General features: G+C 44.0%; 1 long non-coding RNA gene across 1 annotated transcript in view; it reads left to right on the top strand.

Annotated features, from left to right (window-relative positions):
• The first annotated feature begins 761 nt into the window (after nt 1-761).
• LOC124805323 overlaps nt 762-27,357 on the top strand; it is a 399,521-nt gene continuing 372,925 nt past the window's right edge. The window contains exon 1 of the long non-coding RNA XR_007017439.1: nt 762-1,080. This is a non-coding gene — a long non-coding RNA (uncharacterized LOC124805323). The remainder of the gene's footprint in view (nt 1,081-27,357) is intronic.

A 27,357-nucleotide genomic window follows, 5' to 3' on the forward strand; every position in this document is an offset into this window, starting at 1 on the left:
CTGAGGCTGTGGTCTGATGTAGAAGCCTGCCCAGGGTAGAGTAGCATGGAGAGCTGCATCAAACCAGTCTCAGGACTGAAGACCACAACAACAACGGTTCATTTAAGTAACATTTTTCAGTAATGCTTTGGTTTTTATGAAGTCTACTTTCAAAATTACTGTATCTCCGTTAAACAGTTGCAGGAAGATTACGGGGTGGCGTGTGCCTTGTACAAAAGTGAAACGTGGGCAATAAAAAGTTCAGACAAGAAGAGAATAGAAGCGTTTGTCATATAGAATAATGCTGAAGATTAGATGGACTGATCGAGTAATTAATGAGTAGCTGCTGAATCTAATTGAGGAAAAAAGAAATTTATGATACTGCTTGGGTGAAAGAAGTGATCTTTCGACAGAAGACATTGTGTGGCACAAAGGACTCGTCAATTAGGTAATGGTGGAAAGTGGTGGGGGTAAAAATTGTAGAGGGGGCCAAGACTAGGTTCAAATGAATGTAAATAGCAGAAGTTATGCATAGGTGAAGAGACTTGCACAGGGTAGGACAGTGCGGAAAGCGGCAACAAATGTCTTCGGACTGACAACGGCAAACAAGTGTGGTCCAATCCCAGTTTGAGGAGCTGATGGAATTGAGTGGTGGTGGGTGTTAGGTGAGGCACGTGCGCGCCGGCAGTGGGGAGCCCACCGGCACGGGCAGTGGGTGCTGACCCGGGTGGTGGGTGCCGTGCCCCCTCCCAGCTGGCAGCGCCTGGTGGGAGAGAGCCTTCAGCGTTCAGCCTGGGCCGGCAGTCGTCTGCGCGCGGTCGCTGGCGGCGCACACACGTCGGCAGCCGGAGACCGCCCGCCTAGCAGTGTGCGTGCGGTGTGCGTGTGTAAACACTCCGCCCGGCCGGTGCGTGCTCTCGCCCAGCTACCTACCTGAGCGCCCCAGCCTCATCTCGCCAAACAAACGCCGGCGACGGCTGCGCTCACGTGACATTCCACTTCGCTCCTGCTTCACCGCGCACCTCTGCTCGACGAAGCGTCGCCAAGTGAGTACGGGGGAATGCGTCGGATTAAGTTGTAACAGCGTTCCACGGCTAACAGGTATTTTAGCCGTCGTGCCCGCGCCTGATACTATTTAGACTAAGCAGGTGGTGACAACAACCCGTTTCTAACCTACTAGATCTTTATTGCCTCTACAAGCTATAACTTCATTTTACAACTAAATCTCTGCTATGCAAAGCACGGTGCTTTGCATGACAGAGCTAACTTCCCACTGTAACACTTATTAGTCTTTTGTTTTCTCGTTTCACTTCGCATGTGTAACTCTGGACGAAGAATATCCGTGTTAGTCGGATGTGGTTCTCACACACTTTAGCAAACTTATAGGATGAGTCGCACGAGCGTTTGGTAGGCAATCTTCTTCGTTGAGTAATTGCATTTTTCCAGTACGCTACCAGTGAACCCATTTCTAAACCTATGACTCAGCAGACGTGTTCATTCCTTTTGACATTCCTATAACTTGATGGTTTTTTTGGCTATATACCTGCTTCAGAATCAATGTGACAGCTACTGAAGCAACACAGTCATTTTTAGTTCTGTATGGTTCTGAATAACACTGGAAAGAAGTACAGAAGTCTATCTCTAATAATGGACCGCAACAATGAGGAAGGAGCGATTGTTAGGGTTTAACGTGACACCGTTGTCGAAGCTCAGAACATTTGCCGAACTGGGCAAGCATAAGGAAGGGAACGTGCTGAGACCTAGATGAAGCAACTGCATCGGAATCCGCCCAGAATTCGGGACGTAAATCAGACTGGGCGTACGGAAGTGTGAATCGCGCTCCTCCCGAATCTGATTCCCATGCTTCAATTACTGTGCAACGCGCTGGTTGCGCTGCTGAATTAAGTTGAATTTCACTCATGCGAACACGATTTAACCAGGGGTCCATTAATTACATAACTTTATAACATGGTGGGGCCCGGGGGGGGGGGGGGGGCTGGTGAAAATCTCACGTCAGCTGTCTAATTCAGAGAATATACATTACTATAATGGATAACACTTCGTTGTATTAAATTAATCCCGAGCACAGAGAGTATGACAGTGCCCACCAATCTTTATGGCCTGTTTGAATGCTCTACACATGTGCATGCCCGGGATTCCCAGATTTGAAACCACTCCCGCACAAGCGTCAGATTTCATCTGGGAGTTTTCTGTCGTGCCGGTCGAAATCACTGCGTGTCCCTGAATCACTCACGGTATTCTGCAACGCATATTAAGCCGATGTTATTGCGTTCAGCATGAATTTGTCCCAAACCTTGTACAACACATGTTTTAAGTGGCATGCCGACAGGCCGAAACACACATGGTAGCAAGAAGTTAAACGTTTGTGGAAGGAAACCATCCTGAAGTTCACCGACGAGAATTTTATTACCGATCATGTTAATCAAGAGACTGAAAATCTACGTAATCATACGGTTCAAAGGAAGGTACAAGTCATGTCGTCTTGCATATGCAGAGTACTTAAGGGTTTAATGAGATTTAGCGTATATACCAAGAAAAGATCGGTTTTTAGGAATCCGTCAAAACGGTTGATACTATTACTGTGGAGACTTTTTGTCCGTCTGCGGCTTTTCTGTCCCCCCGATTGGTACTCGGGGTTGGCATGTTTAAAATAAAGTATTTTTAATCACATGTTAAGAATATTGTTACATACAATTTATAAATCAAACATGGTTTTACTGAAATGATTTAATCACTGCTTAATACAAACTTTTTAAAAAATTCGTTTATACGTATTTTTACCCGGATACGAGGTCAAATCACGTGGGGGAGGGGTGTTCGGACCACATCTCATCGAATCTCACCAAACGGATAGCGGAGGTCCAAATCAATGGACTTCCGCCAGGTTCCTAACAGCACCGAAAATTCAGCAGCAAAAGAGCTCGTAAATCGTTTGTAGTTTCCATTGATCGTAAATAGTAGTTACGATAGATACTCGACTTCACGATTAACTGAAAGCCGATTTTCCGTAGCAAATTCTCTTATCCTTCAAATTCATGTCGCAGCAAAATGGGTAGGAAAAGTGTGATTCATGAATAGACGGAATGCGCGTCGTTTTAACGAAGCCCATAAGCAGTTGGTAATATTTCTTCGTATTGGTTTCCCATCGCAGGTGAGTTCAGTTGTTGGTGCTGTTAGTAAATGTAGAGCAATAGCAACTGAAATATTTGTAAGAAGCATCGAAATAACACCGCCGATTCCTTTCTCCGTGCGACATTGTACCTTTTTCTTAACAATTTTCTTTTTTGTAACGAGCATCGCGATTAATCGATGCCCATTGCTGTGTTGGAGTAATCAACAGTTGCAGATGTAATTAAATGCCAAGAGACGTACCGATGTGCTGTCCGGTAGAAAAGCACGTTCGTCGCCATCCACGTGATAATACGAATACAGAATGAAATAGCTAAGATAATGCGGTACAAATTCGCGTGATTACCAGATGGTGTGTTGTGTTAGGCTAGAGCTACTTGCAGAAGTGTAAGAATTGGAAAAAAACAAAATTGGAAATTTGCGATTCACCATGACCCAAGTAGGACGAACGAAGTAAGCAGACAGGTGGAGTTTGAAACGTGAAAAATCTCGTAACGTGGTTCATATGTCTGCTGAAGTGCAGGGTAAAGCAGCGTTCTTGGCAGGCAGCGGTTGTGGTATTGTGTGTGGTTTGCTCAATTAGTGACCGCTCGAGTCAGCGACCTTCATTCGGACAGTGTACCGCGACCCGCTCGCTCTCCAAGGCCGTCTCCATCTGTGGCTACACTGCTCTGGTGAATACTGAGAACGTTTAGTGACCGTGTTGCCTTTCTTTACACGTAAATGCTGAAGTTACTAGTTAATTGCCATGTAGATATCGCCCTGGATTTTCTACGAAGACTTGTAAAACGAAACAAAAAATTACACTGCGAACTAAAAGCCTCTATCTTTGTGGCGTTGAGAACTGTGTCATCTGTTTGTTGCACAACATTGAAACGATTCATGTTGGCAGGTTTGAAGAACACAGCGTTCTACTAGGTATGTTCCTATTCAGGCGAACTTCGGTTCTTTTCATTTGTAGTCTGACACCCCTTTTAGACAGCGAAAAACAATAAGTATTGCATATCTTTCACCAAACCGGCACAGGGCTTTCGGTAGTGGCAAGCAAATAAAAATTGGCAGTATGTGTTTCGGCAGCACACTACATTCTGCAGGCGTCTGCGTAAAGGCCCCCGTAGACCAGTTATTCCCAACGTTTCTGAGACCAGTAGCCGGGAGCTGTCAGATATTAGCTAGTAATCCCCAACCCAGTCCTCCCACCAGCATTAGCACATAAATAAACTTTAGAAGGAAAAAATATTTTTGAACATTTTTACTTTTAAATGAGAAATAAAAATGCTATTCAGTTTGTGTGTGAGTCAATGAGACTACTGGTGCTTATTATTTCTAACAGACTTTTCGTATTTGTTTTTTTTTCCCTCAATTAGTGTACGTTATAAATTCTGACCGAAGTACGTTCGGTTCTTGGTTTTTATTTTCTTTGCTATCATAGTACAAAACCTACATTCCCACTTACAAATCTTGAATGCCACATTTCTTTTCCATGTGCTGTGTTCGAGTTCTGTGTGTGTGTTAGAACGAATGATGCAGCAATTCCCAGTGCATCGTGAGTGATACCTACAAATCCTTCATAGAAAAGAAATTGTCTATCTACATTGATGGCAGATAGTTGTTACAAAAGACCTTTCCCCTGCCCAATTCCTCTCCCTAGCGACACTTTATTAACCTGCACCCTGAATCCCCTTTTAAAATCAACCAAGTTAAAATGTGTGCACTGTACTTACTGTTTGACTCACTTCGGAACTGGCAGAAATTGGTGGACTTCAGGCTGCCAGTGCTTTGAGTCTGACAACTGCCACTAATAATAATAATAGCAATAATAATAATAACAACAGTGCCCTTGTGTAGTTACTATCGTGTCATGCTGTAGGTGATTTACCTGTTTCGAAGTGGGTAATGAAGAAATCTGTCGTCCGTTGAAGGAATTATTTCCAACTTCGAGAAGATACTGTCATGCTATATTTAGCATATGTTACGTATATGTGTCATTTTTACTGTCATACATCCATGGTACAAAATACATTTACGAAGTATGCGTGGAGTGGGTGGACAGTGTGAGGAAGATGTTGCTCATACATTTGTTTCATAACCTGTAACCTCGACCGCGGGCATTGTGTCATGGATTAATTCTAGTAATTGAGAAAAACTTATTATTTATAGCTCTGATAAACAGTACTATATTCTTACAAATTTGTAATAATAGTACTGATATTTTTAAAAAATAGATTCATGACTAAAACAGGAACGCTTTTGGTTTTAACCACTCAGAAATTATCATTTTAGCCCTCAGGGTGGTAATTACCCCCGGGTTGGGAGGTACACAACTAAGCAATATTTTTAAAACTTCACTAATGTGTCAGATTATCTGACAGTATGCGGCCCTGTTTGACATGCTTTCAAACCGACCGTGTTCGAAGTGTATGAGATAAAATTTGATTCACGGGAGATTTGACAAGATGACAGACGTTGTTCGTGTCGATGTTTCGCCGCACATGTTCAGCTAGAAAGAGTTTGTGTTACAGAGTATCTCGCTGTATCGTGACTTGACACAACTGCGAAAACTGTGATCAAGGATAAAAAAAATATCGAAGCACTGTGGTTCTTCGACGGACGAGTTCCACCGCGGTTCGAAATCCACTTTAAACTGTAGGACTACTAGTAACTGAATGGGTTAAGTTAGTTCAAAGCTCGGAGGAAAGCAACGGCGAACCCCCTTCAACAGGACTATGCAATGTGATGTTCGAAACAGTCTTCGGATTGAGGAGTGCTTTACTTTTTTAATGAACTTTCATTAGAAGACCAGGTAGAAGGGAATTCATATTCGCATAACTTTGCCTTCTTTCTTCTATGTAAGTGCGAAGTTATTCTTACGGGTTATTAAAAGTTTGGCTGTCCATTTATAGAAAACTGATGTAATCGTCAGTTTCTTAGTGTAATATTGGCTTTAGCAGATTTTCGTGGATACATTTATCGGCGAATTTTAGCCAACCCTGAACCAGCGTCTTGTTTTGTTTTTCTTGTTTACATATAGTACTTAAGTCTAGGACGTCCATACCCGTGGGGTAATACGGGGGGAGGGGGGGGGGGGGCAGCTGGTCCACGTCCGGCCACTTAGCTGAGCGCTCAACGCGTCTGATCGCCAAGCGGTGGGCCCGGGTTCGATTTCCCACTGGGTCGGAAATTTTCTCCTCTCGGGGACTGGGTGTTATGTTGTCCTCATCATCATTTCATCATCATCGACACGGAAGTCGCCCAGTGTGGCGTCGATTGAGAAGACTTGCAACTCGGCTACGGAATTTACACAGATGGGAACGCCCGGCCATCGATACCATACGATCATTTCAGGTGGGGCCGCGCTCCCCACCCTAGCTCTCAGGGAAAGGAAAAAAACATAGTGCAGTCAGGTGGTTTTCTTTCAAGAAAATAATTTAAAAGTCGATATTACGAAGGTTTTTGACAAGTTCGGGACTTCAACTTTTTTATGGCTACTTAAAAGTAGGCAGGGGTAAAATGGCAGGGTAAAATACAGGGAGCGAAAGGCTATTTACAATTTGTACAGAAACCAGATGGCAGTTATAAGAGTCGAGGGACATGAAAGGGAAGCAGTGGTTGGGAAGGGAGTAAGACAGGGTTGTAGCCCCTGCCCGATGTTATTCAATCTGTATATTGAGCAAGCAGTAAAGGAAACAAAAGAAAAATTCGGAGTAGGTATTAAAATCCATGGGGAAGAAATAAAAACTTTGAGGTTCGCCGATGATATTGTAATTCTGTCAGAGACAGCAAAGGACTTGGAAGAGCAGTTGAACGGAATGGATGGTTTCTTGAAGGGAGGATATAAGATGAACATCAACAAAAGCAAAACGAGGATAATGGAATGTAGTCGAATTAAGTCGGGTGATGTTGAGGGAATTAGATTAGGAAATGAGGCACTTAAAGTAGTAAAGGAGTTTTGCTATTTGGGGAGCAAAATAACTGATGATGGTCGAAGTAGAGAGGATATCAAATGTAGACTGGCAATGGCAAGGAAAGCGTTTCTGAAGAAGAGAAATTTGTTAACATCGAGTATAGATTTAAGTGTCAGGAAGTCGTTTCTGAAAGTATTTGTATGGAGTGTAGCCATGTTTGGAAGTGAAACGTGGAGAATAAATAGTTTGGACAAGAAGAGAATAGAAGCTTTCGAAATATGGTGCTACAGAAGAATGCTGAAGATTAGATGGGTAGATCACGTAACTAATGAGGAGGTATTGAATAGAATTGGGGAGATGAGAAGCTTGTGGCACAACTTGACCAGAAGAAGGGATCGGTTGGTAGGACATGTTCTGAGGCGTCAAGGGATCACGAATTTAGTATTGGAGGGCAGCGTGGAGGGTAAAAATCGTAGAGGGAAACCAAGAGATGAATACACCAAGCAGATTCAGAAGGATGTAGGCTGCAGTACGTACTGGAAGATGAAGCAGCTTCCACAGGATAGAGTAGCACGGAGAGCTGCATCAAACCAGTCTGAGGACTGAAGACCACAACAACAACAACATCGTGACGTAATTTAAAGGGCGCACGCGGGAAAAACCAATAAGATGATCTGTTCCAGTTCCGTGTACACTACATACGTTGATAATCAAAAAATGGCATCGTGCTGTGCTGACAAACGTGTCGTGCCAGCGCTATTCGTTGATGAAAATGCCAGGTGTAGAAAACTTCGCAACAGGTCAGATTCGTAAGGACGAAGTTAAATATGGCTCATTAAATGCAGGCGCCGTTTTCGTGCCCCATAAATCAGGTACAAGGTTAACAGCAGCCAGTCACCTTTCAGACAGCTTTAGGGCCGCGAGTGGCCTTGTTATGGGACAGGGCGCTTTCGTTCGCTCGGTGGCGGAAAGCCGCGCCTCTGTGGAGGACGCCTGGAGCACCGCGGGTGTACCTGTGTATGACGCGTCGTCTGCTGGCGCGGCCTGGCCTCCCCGTGTTGTGTCGGCCCTGGAGGCTCCGCTGCGACTCCAGCGCGCCGCGTCCGCTCGCAGAGCGCTCTGCCACGTTGAGCAAGCGGCAGGCGCGGACACACCGGCCTGCGGTCTCAGACGCAACGAGTGCAGACGCCCGTTTCTCAAAACACGGCAACCACAGCAAGGGAAAAAGCAAAGACGGTCTCGGAACAATAGCTCAGGCGGCTCCACGTGATGGAGCTCACGTACGAAGCCGCATGCGCAGTTTTCTGCACCTGTCCCACGCAAGCTACTTCGCGGTGTGCGGGAGAGGGTACTTCTTATAGCAGGGGGCTGCAAACTTTTTAGTCTGCGGACCACATTGACTCCTCCACGAAGTCATAAGGGCCAAGATCTACCTAGTGGGATTAAAGCACCCTAGCACTCCACGATCACCGTAATGTAAGGCTAAAGGAAAGATGAAATCGCAAAAATCTAAGGTTGTGGGAATAGCTAGCACTGAAACGAACTACGATTTTTATTTAATTACATAATTTTGATTGATGGACGTACCTGACCGAAATTCTGGCGTATTTTACTCCGGCGAATTTCACCGACAGAAAAGTATATCACTGCACATTCTTCACGAAAGCGTCCTGCAAAGTTAACGAAATCTCAAAAGCATTGTTAGCAACACTATTTTTGTAAGACGTAACAGAGGTAGAGTATGTCAACGCATTGTTATTTCAAGCGGCGCAACAATAAGTTTAGTTACGTAGTCTTGTAACGAGTAGTAGTCGCGGCGTACTGGTCGCGATAGGCCTCGAAACTCGTTTGTTGGCAGTATAGGCACCACCTCAAATATTTGGCGGGCCGGATGCCGGGGATGTCCGACCAGCTAACGCGGGCCGGTTTGCCGGCTCTCGCGGGCCGCGGACCGTAGTTTTGGGGACCCCTGTCTTATACCATCATCTTTTCCCCTGTTTCCTGTCGTACTCACGAATAACGCGCGGGAAAAACACTTGTCGGTAAAGCTCCGTGTGACATCTAATTTTTCTAATACTCTCGTGTTTATTTCGAGTGTCTTTCATGTGAGGACGTAATTTGTTGCCACACTTTCCTTGAAACGCACACTCTTGGTATTGCAACAGGAAATCTCTTCGTAATGCTCTGGGTGGTTATAATGAAAGTGCAGCTACTTACAGAGATCCTGTGCGGGCTGCAATTATTGTACTGCAGCGAAACTTGGCAGATATTCCAATGCATTAATGCTGATGCTGGAAAAGAAGTTAGTTCCAGTTTCGGCTACCAGGTGCAAATCTGGCGTTGTGAATGCAAGAAAGACTTTTGGAAATGTTTCTATATGTAATGTATTAGGAGTTGGGTGCGAGCGGAAAAAGTCAAACAGATGAGAAAGGGATAATGTTGATTTCATTATTAACTGACGGTTGCACGGTTTTTACAATATGAGCAATGGAGACATGGGCGAGACGCTGTACAGCGCCACATTTGCAACTGGCGACAAAAATGTATTAATTTTTGCAGCGTAAATGGGCTCTTTTTTAACGCATTATCGTAATTACCAAGTTTCGCTGTATGCGATAATTATAGCCCACTTGACTTTCGTGAGTAGGTAATTATAACCACCTGGTACAACATCGCTCTTGAAGCGACCACCAGTGGAGTTTGATTGATCATCCACGCAAAGATCTTGCGCATATGGAACAAATCCGTGACGAAACGCTTCGCTCTTCTTTGGATTTTCTGTGCCTCTTCTACTAACCCAATTTGGTAAGGGTTTCACACTAACAACCAGCACCCAGCAACCCGTCGAGCGAGTGTTCAAATGTTTAAATGTGTCTGAAAACTTATGGGACTTAACTGCTAAGGTCATCAGTCCCTAAGCTTACACACTACTTAACCTAAATTATCCTAAGGACAAAAACACACACACACACACACACACACACACACACCCGATGGAGGACTCGAACCTGCGCCGGGACCAGCCGCACAGTCCATGACTGCAGCGCCTTAGACCGCTCGGCTAATCCCTAGTGGCGAGCGAGTGTTTTGTAAGACACTTCTTCCGTGAATGACTTCGATTTTCTTAAGATTCTTCTATTGAATCTGCATTTCGTACTGGTTTTGTGTGGTCATTTCACTTCCGGTCGCTCCAGATGTATATTTCTATGTTTTTCACAGTTGTAACTGTTTCCAGTCATATATCGCCAATAACGGCATCAATCAACAATGGATCTCCTTGCTTGCCATGCGCAATACGCTGCATTTATATACGTTCAGGGTCAACTTTCACATCTTGCATCAATGGTTGAGTCTCTCAGCGTTTCACTATAGCAGTAGTTCGCAACATGGGGGTAAAATGAAATTTTCCGAGAACTAAAAACAAAAGGATCATGTATTTCGCTCACGAATCTTATTTTTTTTAAATTGTTATCACTATGTTCTAAGACTGTAATACTGAGTGCATATGTTAGAAATTATTACTTTTTTTACACACTAGCATTAATGTGTGACCAAATGTGTTGGAGGTTACAGCTTATCCTACGAATATATACTCAGATAGTTCACCCACTACACACACATGTTGTACTTTGTACCATGCTTCTATGTCAGTAAAATTGAGACAAATACGTCACATATGCTTAAGGATACAGGGCACTTATAAATGGTGGAAAAGTCGAAATTTTTTATGACTTTCTTAAATTCTATAGTCTTTCCTGATTTCATTGATTTATACGTTTTCAAATGAAAAATGACCTATATAGACCAAATTTTAATGTTACGGTCATGTATGCCGCCACGCCTCCTGTATTTCTGTTACAGAAACCAGTATTATTTCGAAAAGAACTGTGAAGTTTCTGTTTCCAGCAATAATACATATGATACATTGTATATGTTAGTAACAGTGCAGGTTTCTAGTGTCTGTATATGATTATATTTGCTGGAATTTACTTTTGTTTCGTTGAAGCAGTTTGTTCACGTGTTACTGAATCTTTGTTACCCAAGTGCTACATACATTTGTGGAAGTACATATCCTTTAGTGTGCAATAAATTCGAACTATGCCACACATCAAGAAATTCAATAAAAGGAAATTCCGTGGTAACCAGTTCACAAACAAAGCATGCCACACTGTTGAAAGTAACCTATGTATCAGTTCTTCAGGGAAGAAACTCCCACATGGCACACCTCCTGGCGACTCAAATTTTTGTGTTAACAATGACGCTGTTTGTAGTGGATTTGTTGTTGCTGATGTGGGCATCTTATCTTCTTTGATAAAGAGAGTGGCGAAATGTAAAGAATGTGATGGTGTGTGTAGGCTCTCTGGAAATAACTGAACAACAAAGTAGCAGGAACGGTTTAGCGTCAAAATCAGTTGTTCTGTGTAGATCCTGCAATAAATCTACCTCAAAAATGGCTTTGAACATTGTGCATAATTCATATGATGTGAATTTGAAATTAGTGTATGCAATGCGTGCAGTAGAAAAACGAAAAAAAGGCTGCTCAAACGTTTTGTGGTTTGATGGACCTTCCTCCTACTCCCTGTACGTTCAGCATGTACATAAAAATTCTTTTAGGAGCCTTGACGATTGTCTCAAGCATTTATGAAACGTGCAGTAGCGGAAACTGTAAATATTAGTGAAACCAGGGACATTGCTGTTCCACTTGATGGGACATGGCAACGTCGAGGACATCGTTCCTTGAATGGTGTTGGAAGTGCTACTTCTCTGGAGAATGGAAAAGTTGTTGATGTTGAGTGCTTATCTAAGTACTGCCACACCTGCCATGGTAAAACTGAAGGACATATTGAACATCAGAGTTCTAAGAATTATGATTTTTACAGTGGAGGTACGGAGTGTGATGGAGCTCCAAATATATTTCAGAGGTCGGTGCCCGTTTATAACGTTAGATGTACGAAGTACCTAGGTGATGGGGACTCTAAAGCTGTCAATAAAATTTATGAGTTCAATGTTTATGGTGATACCTTCGTAACAAAATTGGAGTATTGTGGACATGTGCAAAAGAGGATGAGTGCTAGATTAAGGGAGCTACGAAGAGAAATGAAAGGAAAGTTGCTATCTGATGGAAGATCTCTGTCTGGCCTAGGCAGTTTGACAGAAACTGAAATAGACATTCTTCAGAGTTGACAGAAACTGAAATAGACATTGTTCAGAGTTATTATGGACTGGACATTGGACGAAATGCACTTCTGAATGATGTTGACGCAACGAGAAAAGCTGTATGGACCACCTACTTTCGTAAGATGTCCACAGATGACCACCCTGTTCACGGACTTTGCCCTAAAGGAGCAGATTCTTGGTATGGTTACCAAAAGGCAATACCATGCTTCAGCAATGTTCTGAGGCACAGTTTTGTTGGACTCATACCTTCATTCGCCATTTCCTGCAAGTTCTACATTTCAGAATTCTGGTACAAATATTTCCTTAAGTTTATAAAGCATTGTTCTAATTTTTTTCTGTAACTTTCAATAGTCCATACTTACGTAGTGGGCATAAGCTTTATTGCAGACTCGACTAAATTATAGAAAAAATAAGATTTTTATTAGGAAAAAATTATAAAAATTAAAATGTAAAAAAAAATGGCTGTGAGCACTATGGGACTCAACTGCTGTGGTCATCAGTCTCCTAGAACTTACAACTACTTAAACCTAACTAACCTAAGGACATCACACATACCCATGCGCGAGGCAGGATTCGAACCTGCGACCGTAGCAACAGCGCGGCTCCGGACTGGAGCGCCTAGAACCGCACGGCCACCGCGGCCGGCTAAAATGTAAGATACGATATTTTTTATCCTTGAAATATGCATAATGGTTGGAATTAAATAGGTCTAGCACTTCAGCCATCATGACATGCATACCTGGTAAAAATTTGGTCTCCTCCAAATGTATAACATTGGATTAAATGGTACCTCAATTTGAGGAAGGATATTGGAAAAAAAATGCATCAATTTCTTCGTAATTTTTTAATAAGCCTAAACAGGTTCAAGAATATTCAAAATACTTCTAATTTGTTTAGAAAATGTGCTGCATTAACTGATATCAACAAAAAATATGTAAAACACAGACATTACAAACAGTGCCTGAAAGAAATAGGTGTTGATTTTTAAGAAATGTTGAGCCGGAAAAGTACCCTGTATCCTTAAATATCCTGTGGAAATGCCTTCTCCAAGATGTACAAAGTCCCCACAGTAGATGAGAAACTGCCGCGTTATTCACTTCGAAACAATAAACGAACTAATTAATAGCACAACACAACACAGTAGACCAACACATTATTATTATGATTATTATTATTATTGTTGTTGTTGTTCCTATTATTAGCGGCAGTGGTGATACACAAAACATTGTCAGCCTGAAGTCTTCCAGTTACTTCCAGCTCAGATGTAAGGAGTCCAGCAATCAAGTGATTTACGAAGTATAGTTAAGACTGCCATTAATCCGACACTCGGTAATCCGGCACACATCGCAAATTTTCCGGTATTTTTAGCTCGGCGCCGTCTACTTTCCTGATTTTAAATGGGGTATAGGGTAAAAGTCTCTAGGAAGTGGAGTTGCGCAGAGGAAACATGTTTTGTAACAAGCGTCTACTCTAGCTTTCTTTTTTGAGGTGTTGTAGGTAGCACTCGCAAAACACTGAGAACTGTTTCATCATTCTATAAAAGAAGGTTGTTAGAAATAAGTGTTTAATTTCTAAAGCACTTTAGGTAGGCGCCAATGTTGATAATAGTGTCGAGAGGGGGGAGGGGGGGATACCAGTTAATATCTGCTTACACTCAGGGCTAATGGTCTCAGAAAGGTTGTGAACCACAGCCCTACAGCATTCTGGAGTTGCTGTTTTCTCTGCATGCGACTTATTTAAGCGGGTGAGATCACTGTCTAAGGATTACGCTCCATTAGCACAATTAAGATGGCAGCTATATTGCTCTCTCGCGACTAAAGCAACTTCTCCGTTAGCCAATGAAGGCGCCTTCAACTCAGATCCCTTCCCGAGATAGGATATTAAAATAATACTGTAAGTCCTTTGGCTGCGCCTAGGAATTGAACATTCGAAGACTGTGATGCCATCTAGCGTCTCCGATTGCATGTAATACTGTAAACCTGCTCCTCCTATTTTCCGTGCTACCTGGTCAAGTGTTCTCTATGTTTTGGGATTATGGGATTGTGAATGAGTAAGTTTTATCAGCTCGGAACTACAGTAAGATTCAGATAAATGCAGTAAAAATAACAGCCCCTTGGAGAGACTGACAATTAGCTCTCCATGTAGAGAAGTGTCGGATTGTGCATTACACCAAATGCAAAAGTGTAGTGGCTTTGAGTACAGGGTTAATGCCTGGGAGCATTAATAGTGTCCGCCCATAATGCCGGTTCGTGGAATTTCCATGAGTGGATTCTGTTAGCGAGGAAACTCAAGTGAAGAGAAAGCCTTGATGCCCAACTCACTGACGAAACGTTTCACTGATCAGCTTTCGGTGTCGATCTTGATACTGCGCAAAGGTTCATGATTCATGCATGAGATTGCAGAACCGATATGCCTAGGGCTGGCTCAGCGAAATGTCGCCAGCATGTAAACGTTATTTTCTTTACGTTGAATTCAACATCCGCTAATAAAGTTGAAGGTTCCACCAGCGCTGCAAATCTTTGTCAGAATTAAAAATGTACTAACATCAATTACAGGCCTGTTTCCGCTTTTAAGCCGTCGTCAAGTCGTACTAGCACAAAGCTGCCCGTCAAGAATCTTCCTTGATCACGTTTTCATTAGATAGTCTGTAACACTGTGTGAGGGGGGGGGGGGGGGCGCTGAAAAGTGATGCCTCAGAATTTTTTATTCTGTTCACAATATCGGTTGAGGTATTGCATGTCATGCATGTTACTCGGTCGACTTTCCCGCTTCGCTAACGCACGTTTCAACCCTCTGCCGCTAGAGGGCTCCGTATTGTATCATGAAACATGGCGGTGTGTTAAATAATTTTGTCTGTGCGTGAGGGACAGCACATGCTGTAATCCAGTTTCGAATTCGAACAGTTCGTCCACACACGGATCGCTCTCTCCTTCGGCATGACAATGCGGGACCATACACGAGCGCTGTGCAACAATCAGACGTCTTGGGTTCATTGTCATCGATCATCTTCCATACTGTTCCGACTTGACCCCGTCCGAGCTTCATCTCGTATTTCAAAAGATTAAAAAACACCTTCAAGGACTTCACTTGGATAGTGATGAAGCGCTGCAAGCAGCAGTGAGGTTGAGGCTCTGTCAACAGACATAACACTCCACAGTGACGGTATCCACAGGCTGGTCTGTCGTTGGAAAAAAATAAGTTCGTCGCCAGAATAACTGTATTGAGAGACAAAGGTGTATACATGAAGAATAAAGATGTAGAATGTTAATAAAGTGTGCCTTATTTAAGAAGCAGATAAGCACGCCATCGTATATTATGTTGTATTACGAGCGAGATGACAATGAAATTAAGGCCGGCCACGTTACGTATTGACTACACTGCCAATCTGTAATATTATCAACCGTGCGTGCTATGAACGAGTTGACAAACAGACCAAGACAAGTCACGATACGTGTCAGTATTCGTATCTTCAGTTCACTTGTCAACCCGCCTGCCGTTTATTATACACACGGTTGAGATTGTCACAGACTGTCATTGTGATTATTGCTTGTTGAAATACGTATCTTGTAATGTGCTATAGGTTATCTTGATGTATGCGTACACAACACGGAAAATAAAGTCTTTACAGAAAAGTTTTCGGCAGGTATCTACTCGCCTGACAATACCATAAAAAAAAGAGAAAACGCGTATACTGGATGTTGTAACTTTTTCAGTTTGACAGGCGTTTAGAGCCCCGTTGGAACCATAGTTTTAATTTTCAATATATGTAATTGTTACATGAAAATAATAATGTTATGGAGAGGGTATGGTATGGAAGCAGAGTTGGCCATGATGATGTGTTCGGTCCATACCATTTCTTCGGTAGTTGCAGAACCAGGTGAGTACACTGTTCGTGAAATTAAGCTGTCGCTTAAGGGACCTCTAATTTATAGGAAAAATTGTAGCGCGTCGTAAAATAAGACACACATATGCTCAAATCTGACCACCTTTGTTTTAATGTTACGTCCAGTTTTAAAACTCAAGTAGCTGAATGATGATACTTGGTCTCATACCATATTCGCCTTCGAACTGTGTGGCCACGATAACTTGACGATTTCGTTAGCGCTGCCAGAAGCGGACAAAACTTGAAAGATATTCATTTTTCTCCAAATGCTGCCAACATCAAGCTGCCACCTAGATCCAAAGTATTACAAAAGGCTTGCGCCCACCACCAAATAATTTCTGTGAGCACTTGCTGAGGTGTTTACATTAGAACAAAAACTTACTCAAGTTTGCTTCTTCACGTCACTGGTGCAAGTTTATTTCAGAACAGGCCGCAAGTACTTGTTAGAAAAGTGTCTTAAAAACCAGAGCAGTCGCCACTGTTGTTTCATTATTATTAATGAATGAAAATCGCGACAAAACACAAAGATAAAAATACTAGAGGAGTACATATGATGTTAACACGAAACATTATTCAATTAACTACCATCAGAGGACTTCACTTAGATTGAAAACTTTGAGGATGTCGTATGCAAACTTCAAACATCTCTTGTCTATTAGCCTGCCGGAGTGGCCGTGCGGTTCTGGGCGCTACAGTCTGGAACCGAGCGACCACTACAGTCGCAGGTTCGAATCCTGCCTCGGGCATGGATGTGTGTGATGTCCTTAGGTTAGTTAGGTTTAAGTAGTTCTAAGTTCTAGGGGACTGATGACCTCAGCAGTTAAGTCCCATAGTGCTCAGAGCCATTTGAACCAAAATAAAACACAATTTCAGGGAGAGCAATGTCGCTGGTGCTATGTCGAACGAAAGATTTGCAGGATCTTCTTAATGCTGTATTTCTTTCAGTTCCTGCACAGTACTGGCAAGATTACTGCAGGAATGTGCAGTAGCTGGAGCAAGACTACTGGACACGAGACGGAATGATGGGAATGACTATCGATGAAGTGATCATCAGTGCAATGCCCTCAAGGGATGATGATGAAGATGGTCTTGAAACAAACACAATAGACAGTGATCTTTACTGAACATCATTTTGACAGTTCTTTCAGGCACAGTTAATAACACTTTGTAAACATTACTGTTGCGCTGCATGTAATAAATGCAATGTGCAAACATATTCCAAAAATCAATTTTTTACTTTCGATTCATAGTGTCGTAAGTCGTACATTTATGAACATTCCCTTTTCATTGATAAATTTGTCAATGAATTAGGTGATTTCCGATCCTACAGAAGTGTCAGTTAAGGGTCAGCCGTAATTTGGGGGAGCGTCCGTTCCCGACTGTCACCTCGCCAATCATCAACTTATCGGGGACAAACAGTACAGTAGTTTTAGATTCAGAATTTCGACGTAATAGTTCTTTCGTAAGATTTAAATGTCCACCTCCGTAGCTGAATTGGTTGGCGTAAAGGAAGATCAATTGGGAAAAAAAAAATCAGGTTGTCAGCGTGGTTAAGTCATGCGGAGGTCCCGGGTTCGATTCCCGGTACCGTCAGGGATTTTTCTTTTTGGGGGGGGGGGGGGGAATGGAACGGGGCGCACTCAGCCTGCGACGCCAGTGAAGGGTATAATTGACCGAGTACGGCCGGCACAGCGGTGTACTTACCCGGCGCCCTTCCATGCGGCCTACAGTGAGTGACGCCATTGGCGGACGATGACGCGGCGGTCGGCCCTCTGTCGGTGCTCATGGGCCTCTCTCTGGTCAGAAGGCCCGTGCTTTCCCTCTTTATTTAAATGATTGAGTGCGCATACAGTAAAAATTCTAAAACCGTTTTCTTGTCATAATTCAGCACCTGTGTGATTTAATTTCGGGCAGTTATCGATGACGTCATTTTTGTAATTGTTCAAAGAAGTAGGCAATACGGGATATCCTTGTTGCGTAATTTAACTTCTGTTGTTTTTTATTTTTTTTAAAGGCGCTGATTCGCCTGGCTTTGCGGCGGACAAACATCCCAAATTCTGTGTTCATCTCTAATGTTCCAGATCCTCCTCTTCGGGAATAACATCGCTACCTCTCAAACTAGAGGGATTGGCCGTTCGGATTCCTGATCTGGCAACAATCTCTGTTTTGCATGTCTCACCACCGCGTGAGTTCAATTATAACGACATTAAACTATAGAAATGGATGCGTACTTTGATAGGATAACAAACGAATTCTTACATAAAATTCTAATTAAAAACAGAAAAAAGTTATCCATGCCAGCCCTCTTAACGACACAAGGATGGTTGTGCAGTGGTCGAGATTCATGTTGGGAAGGACCTTGCTCCAAATCCTCTCTGGCTATCCCAATTCAGGTTTCCCCGTAGTTTTTCGAAATCAGTCAGTTCAAAGAGCGGCATGGTTCTTTCGAAGGAGACGTGCCTGATTTCTTTCCCCATCCTTCAACGAATGCGACGTCGTCCACGAAACGTCAAATCCTGATCTTTCTCCCTTCTCTTAAAGGACTTGTGCAGGAAGCGTGCTTCATAAAGTTCCACTAATGAACCGTTTCGACGACCGTTCTGATTTATTAGGCCCCACCATCAATCAGAATCTACAGCGTTATCAGAAACTGTCTGGAAGACTTGTAATGTTGTTTCAGTGTAGGTTGTGCGGAGAAATTATTTTTAACAAAAAAATTCGACGTGTGGCGCCGTTTCCGAGTTACGTAGCATTGAAGTTACCCGATAAGGCCGTTGCGCGTGCCAATTCAAGCGGCCCGCCAGAGACGGTGTCGCCAAACGTGTTCAATGCAAAAACGAAGCTGTAAATATCTGGCGGAATACCAGAGGAAATGCGTCTGATGACTCTTAACGGTACCGCCCTGTATGGTCTTTGGTCAGCGTAACTCAAGGCCCGCAAATTATCCAGAATCTGTTCATACAGTGTGTGAGAATGAGAGCACTTAGCGACTTCTGACAAATTTTACTCACAATTTCAAACCTTTCCGAAACCCACAAAATGATGAAAGGAAAGAAGTTTATCGGTTACTACATTTTTCCTGTTCGTGCAGTAAAACTGCCGCATCAGGCATGATGTTTTAATTACTAACTTTAGTCGCGACGCATTTCACACACGGTATGCACATATACCCCTGAGTACAAGTGCAAAATTATATCATTGTACGACACGTAGTTGAGGAGGTATGACATCATAAGCATTGAGGATGATATCATAAACATTGGGATGTGGGCCGGCCTCTGTGGCCGAGCGGTTCTAGGCGCTTCAGTCCGGAACCCCGCTGCTGCTACAGTCGCAGGTTTGAATCCTGCCTCGGGCATGAATGTGTGTGATGTCCTTAGGTTAGAAGTACTTATAGCTAACTAAGTGTAGGGGACTGATGACCTCAGATGTTAAGTCCCATAGTGCTTAGAGCCATTTTAACCATTTTGAGATGTGTGAGAGACTAGCTTTTGCTTAAAACGGAGCTCAAATTACCCAGACTATACACATCCGTTGTTCGATAATGAGAACACGTAGCAACTTACAAGAAACTTTAGACATAGTTTCAAACCTTTCCTAAACGTTTCCTCGCCTACATGGTTAACGTCAAATATTTAAGACATTAACTCATTCGTAAAGTAGTCAGAAATTTAAACGGGAGCCTGGGCCTTTACTGGCGCCATTCAGCTGGCGTGTGGTCCCTGTTGTTAGCCCCTGGCCACGGACGCGGACACGTCGCCACTTACCGCCCGCGCCGTGATTTTAGCGCCGTCGTCACGACGCCGGTCGGTCAGGTTCCGCCCGAGGCGCGGGTGTTGTCCACCTGCAAGGCCATCCTCTGGAGACCGCCTCGCGCACATTACAGAACTGTTCCGTCGAGAAGGCCGTGTTACAGAAGGCCGTGATTACGGCTCGTTCCTTTTTCACCGGCACTACGCCCGAAAAGCGAATTTTGTTTCTGTGTTACGCAATATGTAATTATAATTTATGCAATAAGTACTCTCCTCGAGTTAGAAATTTGCTAAAATTATCTCGTAAGTCATTACATTTTCTCGAAGGCTACGTGCCTGCCGAAAGGGCAGACGCCAAAAAATAGCTGTTAAATCATAACTGTCTGCTGCTGCATAAAACAGGTCCAGAGTGCATCTAGTTGACGCTAATCTGCATAACAGGCCACGTTTAGTGTCCGCATTACTGCTTCCGCTGTCTGAAGCTGAAGATGAAGTAAAAAGATAGAAATCTTGACGTGGCAGAAATACTGTATTTCGTTGTGGAATTATAACAGTGCGTTTACAGTGTTACATTTGTCTCTTTCAAATACATTTCGGTACAGATCCCGTCTGTGTATGATACTGTGGTCGCCGTTCGTGTAGGTGTATGTAGAAGTTCTCCCTTTTCAAAACAAATGGTTCTGAGCGCTATGGGACTTAACATCTGAGGTCATCAGTCCCCTAGAACTTAGAAGTACTTAAACCTAACTAACCTAAGGACATCACACACATCCATGCCCGAGGCAGGATTCGATCCTGCGACCGTAGCGGTCGCGCGGTTCCCGACTGTATCGCCTAGGACTGCTCGGCCACTCCGGCCGGCCAAGGGAGAGAGGGGACACACCCCATTTAATGTCCACAACTAGCCGTCCAGCTACTTTTGGTAAAGTAGTGTACAACGAAGGGAAGAGCGCAGGGAGCAGAGGAAGAGAAAAAGAAGATTAAAATGAAAACGTCCCCAGTAGACTAAGGAAGATGAAGACGACGGAGGCAAGTGGAAAACGTTCAGTCCGTCCCCGTATGCACTGTAATATAACGATAGTTCACCGCGTGATTTCCCTTTGAGTCGATAATGTAACCCATGAGAACACAGCACACGGGCCGGACCGATCGGGCTGCCTGTGAGTCATAAATGCTGCCGGAAGTGACGTAACCGGAAATTAGGGACAAAGAGAAAAACAAACAACTGTGTTTCGGGCGGGAACGTTACTTACGTGTTGGCTTTTAAAGCACGCAGCAAAGCAGTCGGACGCACGCTTGCATTGGACGCGTGCTTACATCCAGGCCGGAAGAACAGCGACAGGTCGTTCGCACAGAGTGGGGGTGGGAGCGGGGCGCCGCCTCCGACCGGGGGCCAGGGCGGCCTTGCGGGGGCGGTGCGAGGCACGGAGTCAGCCGTCGCTTCTGCCTCCCCTCCTCTCCAGCCGCACGCGACGGAACGTCACGAGTCCCTCAGACGGTACAGACAATGCGGCTGCCATGTAGTATTACTCTCTGTCACGCACCTTAAAATGTGCTACAGAGAATGATTCAGATGCATGTTGATTTGGACCCGGTATTGCTTTACTAGGAGTTCGCATATTAAAGTTACCGAGCGTTGTCGCACAGTGATTAGCACTGGACATCACACACATCCATGCCCGAGGCAGGATTCGAACCTGCGACCGTAGCGGTCGCGCGGTTCCAGACTGTAGCGCCTAAAACCGCTCGGCCACTCCGGCCGGCGGTCCTGTCTGAGCTTTTCCCCCATCTCTAGTTACCTCGTTGTGGACGGCACGCTAAACTCTTAGGCTTCCGCTCCTATTGAAGCTGATACGCCCTGCCCACATAGTTCCGCTGACTCTGACGAGAATGAGATTCATTAGTATTCAAAGCCCACGACGTAATTACGCTCCTTTTTCATGTCGGAGGATGAGTACCAAAAGACTGGAAAGCAGCACAGGTGACACCAGTATTCAAGAAAGGAAATGGCAGTAATCCGCTGAATTACAGAACCACGTCACTGATGTCAATTTGCAGTAGGATTTTGGAGCGCAATGTATTGTGGTCGAATATTATGAATTACTTCGAGTAAAACGACTTATTGACAAATAGTGAGCACGGGTTCAGAAAATATAGTTCTTGTGAAACACAACTAGCTATTTATTCTATCGAACTAATGACTTTTATCGACTGCGTATCTCAAATTGATTCCATATTTTTATATTTCAAGAAGGCTTTTGATACTGTTCTTCACAAACGGCGTCATATTGGATATCTATGGAGTGTCGTCTCAGTTGTGCGACTGGATTCGTGATTTCCTGTCAGAAAGGCCACAGTTTGTATTAGTTGCCGGAAAGTCATCGAGTAAAACAGAAGCAGTATCTGACATTCTCCAAGAAAGTGCTTAGGCCCTCTTTTAGGGGACAATCTTAGCAGTCCTCTTAGATTGTTTGCAGATGATGCTATCTTTACCATCTAGTAAAGACATCTGAAGATTACAATTGCGATCACAAAATGCAAAATGATTTAGACAAGATACCTTGGTGCGAAAAGTGGCAATTCACTCTAAATAATAAAAAGTGTGACGTCATCCACATGACTCCTAAAATGAATAAGCTAAATTTCGGTTACACGATAAATCACACAGATCTAATGGCTTTGAATTCAGCTATATATCTAGGGATCACAATTGCAAAAACTTGAATTGGAGCGATGACATAAATAATGTTGTGGGAAAGGTAAACCAAACACCATGTCTTGTTGGCAGATCCGTCCGCCTGCTTAGCTGGATGGTAACGTGCTCGTCTCCCATGCAAGCGGGCCCGGGTTCGAGTCCCGGCCGGGTTGGAGGTTTTCTCCGCTCGTGGACTGGGTGTTGTGTTGTCTTCATCATCATTTCATCCTCATCATCGGCGCGTAAGTCGCCTAATGTGGAGTCGAATGAAATAAGACTTGCACTTGGCGGTCGAACTTCCCCGAATAGGGGCTCAAAATGGCCGAAATGTGTGTGAAATCTTATGGGACTTAACTGCTAAGGTCGTCAGTCCCTAAGCGTACACACTACTTAACCTAAATTATCCTAAGGACAAACACACATACCCATGCCCGAGGGAGGACTCGAACCTCCGCCGGGACCAGCCGCACAGTCCATGACTACAACGCCTCAGACCGCTCGGCTATCCCGCGCGGCTCCGAATAGGGGCCTCCCGGCCAACGATGTCATATGCTCATTTCATTTCCATTGGCAGAAGCCTTAGCAAATGCGACAGGTGTACGAAACAATCTGCCAACACTACGTTTGTGGTTCCTCTTCTGTTGTATTGCTGTGCGGTATGCGATCCTTCCTACCTGACTGGACTCATGGAGAACATCGAGGAAGTTCAAAGAAGGGCAGCTCGTTTTATGTTATCACGCAATATGGGAGGTAGAGTCACGGATAAGATATGCGAGTTGCGGTGCCAGTAAGTAAAGCAAAGGCGATTTTCGTTGCTGTGAGATCTCTCCAAGAAATTTGGATCGCCAACTTTCACCTCCGAATGCGAAAATATTTTGTCGACGCCCACCTACATAACGAGAAATAATCATCGTAATTAAATAAGAGAAATCAGAGCTTGCACGGGAAGATTGAAGTATTCGCTTTCCCCGCGCGCTCTCTGACAGTGGACGGTGGCTCGGTGAACCCCTCTGCCTTGCACTGCAGAGTACCCACGTAGCTGTAGATGTAGGTTTGCGATCGTTAAGGGGTGGTAATTTATAATTTCTGATGGACAGGGAGACATACATTTACCTTTTAGGATTTAGAAATTGAATTGACGATTGAGTAACATTTGTGGAAATTTTGCCCTGGGATTGGATGGTATAGTTTCTAATGTTTTATTAGTGCGCCGGCCGAAGTGGCCGTGCGGTTGAAGGCGCTGCAGTCTGGAACCGCAAGACCGCTACGGTCGCAGGTTCGAATCCTGCCTCGGGCATGGATGGGTGTGATGTCCTTAAGTTTGTTAGGTTTAACTAGTTCTAAGTTCTAGGGGACTAATGACCTCAGCAGTTGAGTCCCATAGTGCTCAGAGCCATTTGAACCATTTTTTTTTTTATTAGTGCATCAGGGGATGTTGCTTTATGTTGGATGATTTTTTTCGGCGGCTATATTTTAGATACGAGTGTTAGGAAGGTGGCTGGGGTGCATCAGTGGCTATGCGGAAGAGTGTGTTCTGCACCGGCTGAACCCTCTACATGTTTGCCTTCTCAGCCATTGCGCAGATTTAGGATATGTGAATGATTGGCAGACGAATATACAGAACAGCCTGATCTTCGTCTCTATCGGAAGGCCGTGACCTGTTATGAGGGGGTACATTTGTTTCATGAGTTCTTGTCCTGTATTGCAGACGTATCCCGCATGTCAAACGGCAGTCGAGAATTATACCTAAATATTTGATATAAATTTTCAATGGAATCAGCTCCACTGAGTACGATAGTGACATCTTGGGGTATTCTGTGAATTTGTGGAGATCTTCCAGGGAAGCACCAATGCCATATTTCTTCCAAGTGCACCTGGGCGAAGTCAGTCAGACTTGAACTGCTCCTGTAAACAGTAGTATCATCCGCATTAAGGGGCCTCCAGAATGGTGCACAATATCGTTTGTGTGTGTTGCATAGAGGCTGGGTCTCGTGATCGAGTACTGAAGGACTCCTGCTGCCATATTTCAGTTTTGAATGGCAACATAAAATTGCATATTGCGTAAGAAGGAGTGAATGATTTTGACTACTTAAAGCGAGCAGTTACGACGGATGAGTCTGTAGAGGAGACCCGCGTGCCAAACCATATATAAAGCCTCTTCGATGTCCGAGAATATGGCTCCGGTACCTTGCCTAATTGGACGCTGTGCTCACCCAGCCAAAGTGTTGTCTCGAAAACCAGACTGTTGCGGAATGGTGATGTTATTTGCTTTGTGAGGAAGTCTCGTAGCATTCTAGGGATTATACGTTTTGAAACTCTGCCGGGACAACTGAGGAGAAGGGTCGGGCTGTAAGTTTGGGGGGATAAGTGATCTAAGCGTGGTTATGGTAAGGTGATGACCTTCGCTAGCTGTCACGACTTGAGATAACAGAGTTGGTCTGAGCAGGCATTGCCTTTGTTGGCGAAATAGACTACACACTTCGCGAGAAGATATTTGAGGTGAAGAGGTGTGGGATGTTATCAGGTTTGCCCGCTGCTAGAGCGGACGCTTTGTTTACAGAGACGACCAGTCTAAATTGTCGGTACCTAACCACAACACTCAGTTTCTATGGCGGTTCTTTTCCACAGTTCCTTCAGACTGCACGCTGCGCTGTTAGAAGTGATTAAACATCTCGCATCTTCCACCACACATAAGTTCTTTTCTTGTTTTTTTTCGTGGGTTTTGCTAACGGACTGCCCGTGTAAAGCCAATTGGTGGCAAGGCAAACTCTGAGAGTTTACTTTCGTATTCATGCGTCAGTCACATTAGTACATGTAATACTTTGGAAAATATAGAACTTTGGAATCGAATGAATCATTTATAGTAGACCTGTACTATCAGCTTATTGTAAAAATGTCATTTTTCTGCCAGCTGACGATGTCCATCACAAGAGTGTGATGTCGTAACCACACCCACTCTGAAATCCGAAATCAACACCGCAAATGAAACAGCACGTATTACTGAAAGCACGCTTTGGTATTAACTCTTGGATGGAGAGTGCAGCTATTTATATAAACATACAATACCTGAGAATGCTTTGATCTACGCAGGCATCCAATAGTCCAGCGTATACCAATATTGCAAACGTAAGATATTTGAAAAACTTTCCACAAATGATTAATACGAGGGTCACTCCGAAAGAAATGCACACTATTTTTGTAAAAATACAGGTTTCCTCCTGCATGTGTGAAAGTTTTACTGTGTGTAGATACAGCTTTCCCGCTTGTTTTCAAACTTAGTTCAACCTGTTCCCGTGAGTGGCGCCGTCACAGCATGTCTACACTTGACGTTCGTCAGAAGCAACGTGCTGTCATGGAATTCCAGTGCTGTGAAAACGAGACAGTGGAAAACATCCACAAGAGGTTGAAAAAGGTGTATGGAGATGCTGCTGCCGATCGCAGTAACGGTAGTCAGTGGGCAAGCAGGTTACGTGATGAAAGCGGGCACGGCAATATTGAGGATTGTACTCGCAGCGGCAGGCCTCGTACTGCACACACTCCAGACAATGTGCAGAGTGTTAACGAATTGGTGACTGCTGACAGACACATCACAGTGAACGAATTGTCACGCTACGTTGGGGTAGGGGAAGGAAGTGTTTACAGAATACTGAAACTGTTGGCGTTAAAAGGTTTGTGCCAGGTGGATTCCCAGGATGTTGACAGTGGCTCACAAACAAGAAAACGGTATGCAGCGAACTTTTGGAACAGTACGAGAATGGTGGAGATGAATTTCTTGGAAGAATTGTGACAGGTGATGAAACATGGCTCCATCATTTTTCACCAGAGAAGAAGAGGCAATCAGTGGAGTGGCATTATGCAAATTCACCTAAGAAAAAAAATTCAAAACCACACCTTCTGCTGGAAAAGTTATGGCTACGGTGTTTTTAGATTCCGAAGGACTCTTGCTTGTGGACATCATGCCAAGTGGAACCACCACAAATTCTGATGCATATGTGACGACACTGAAGAAATGTCAAGCTCGACTGAGTCGTGTTCGACCACATCGGCAAAAGCAAGATGTTTTGCTGTTGCACGACAATGCACGGCCACATGCCAGTCAAAAAACCACGGAAGCGATCACAAAACTCGGATGGACAACACTGAAACACCAGCCTTACAGTCCTGACCTGGTTCCATGTGACTATCACCTCTTTGGGAAACTGAAAGACTCTCTTCGTGGAACAAGGTTTGAAGATGATGACTCCCATGTGCACGCTACCAAACAGTGGCTCCAACAGGTTGGTCCAGAATTTTACCGTGCGGGTGGGTATACTAGAGCTGGTTTCAAGATGGCGTAAGGCAGTTGAGAGGGATGGAAATTATGTGGAGAAATGAAAATATTGTTCCTAAAGGATGTATCTACACACTGTAAAACTTTCAAACATGTAGAATAAAAGATGGATTAAAAAATAGTGTGAATTTCTTTTGGAGTGACCCTCGTACTAAGTAACAAATGATCGCCAGTGGTCAGGTTTCAACTGGCGACCCTCAGCAACCCAGCCAGGGATGTTAAACACTGCCTACAGCGCAGATCGTGGCAATATTAAATTGAGAACGAGCTGGGGAATCAAAGCCTTCAGAGATGTAAACAGGAAACTGCCTATGAGATAGTAAATAGCAGGCTCCGTTACGGTTACGCAAGACGAGGGCCAAAGTTTGTGAGTTTTATCTGCGGATGCGCGCCGTCGGCGTTCCTCTGGGTCGACTGGGCCCGCTTTGTTTTCGTGCCGCTCGGCGTTGACAATGAAACTGATTACGTCGCACCGGGGCTAATGT

This window comes from Schistocerca piceifrons, chromosome 7 (assembly GCF_021461385.2).
Source record: "Schistocerca piceifrons isolate TAMUIC-IGC-003096 chromosome 7, iqSchPice1.1, whole genome shotgun sequence".
Lineage (NCBI taxonomy): Eukaryota > Metazoa > Arthropoda > Insecta > Orthoptera > Acrididae > Schistocerca > Schistocerca piceifrons.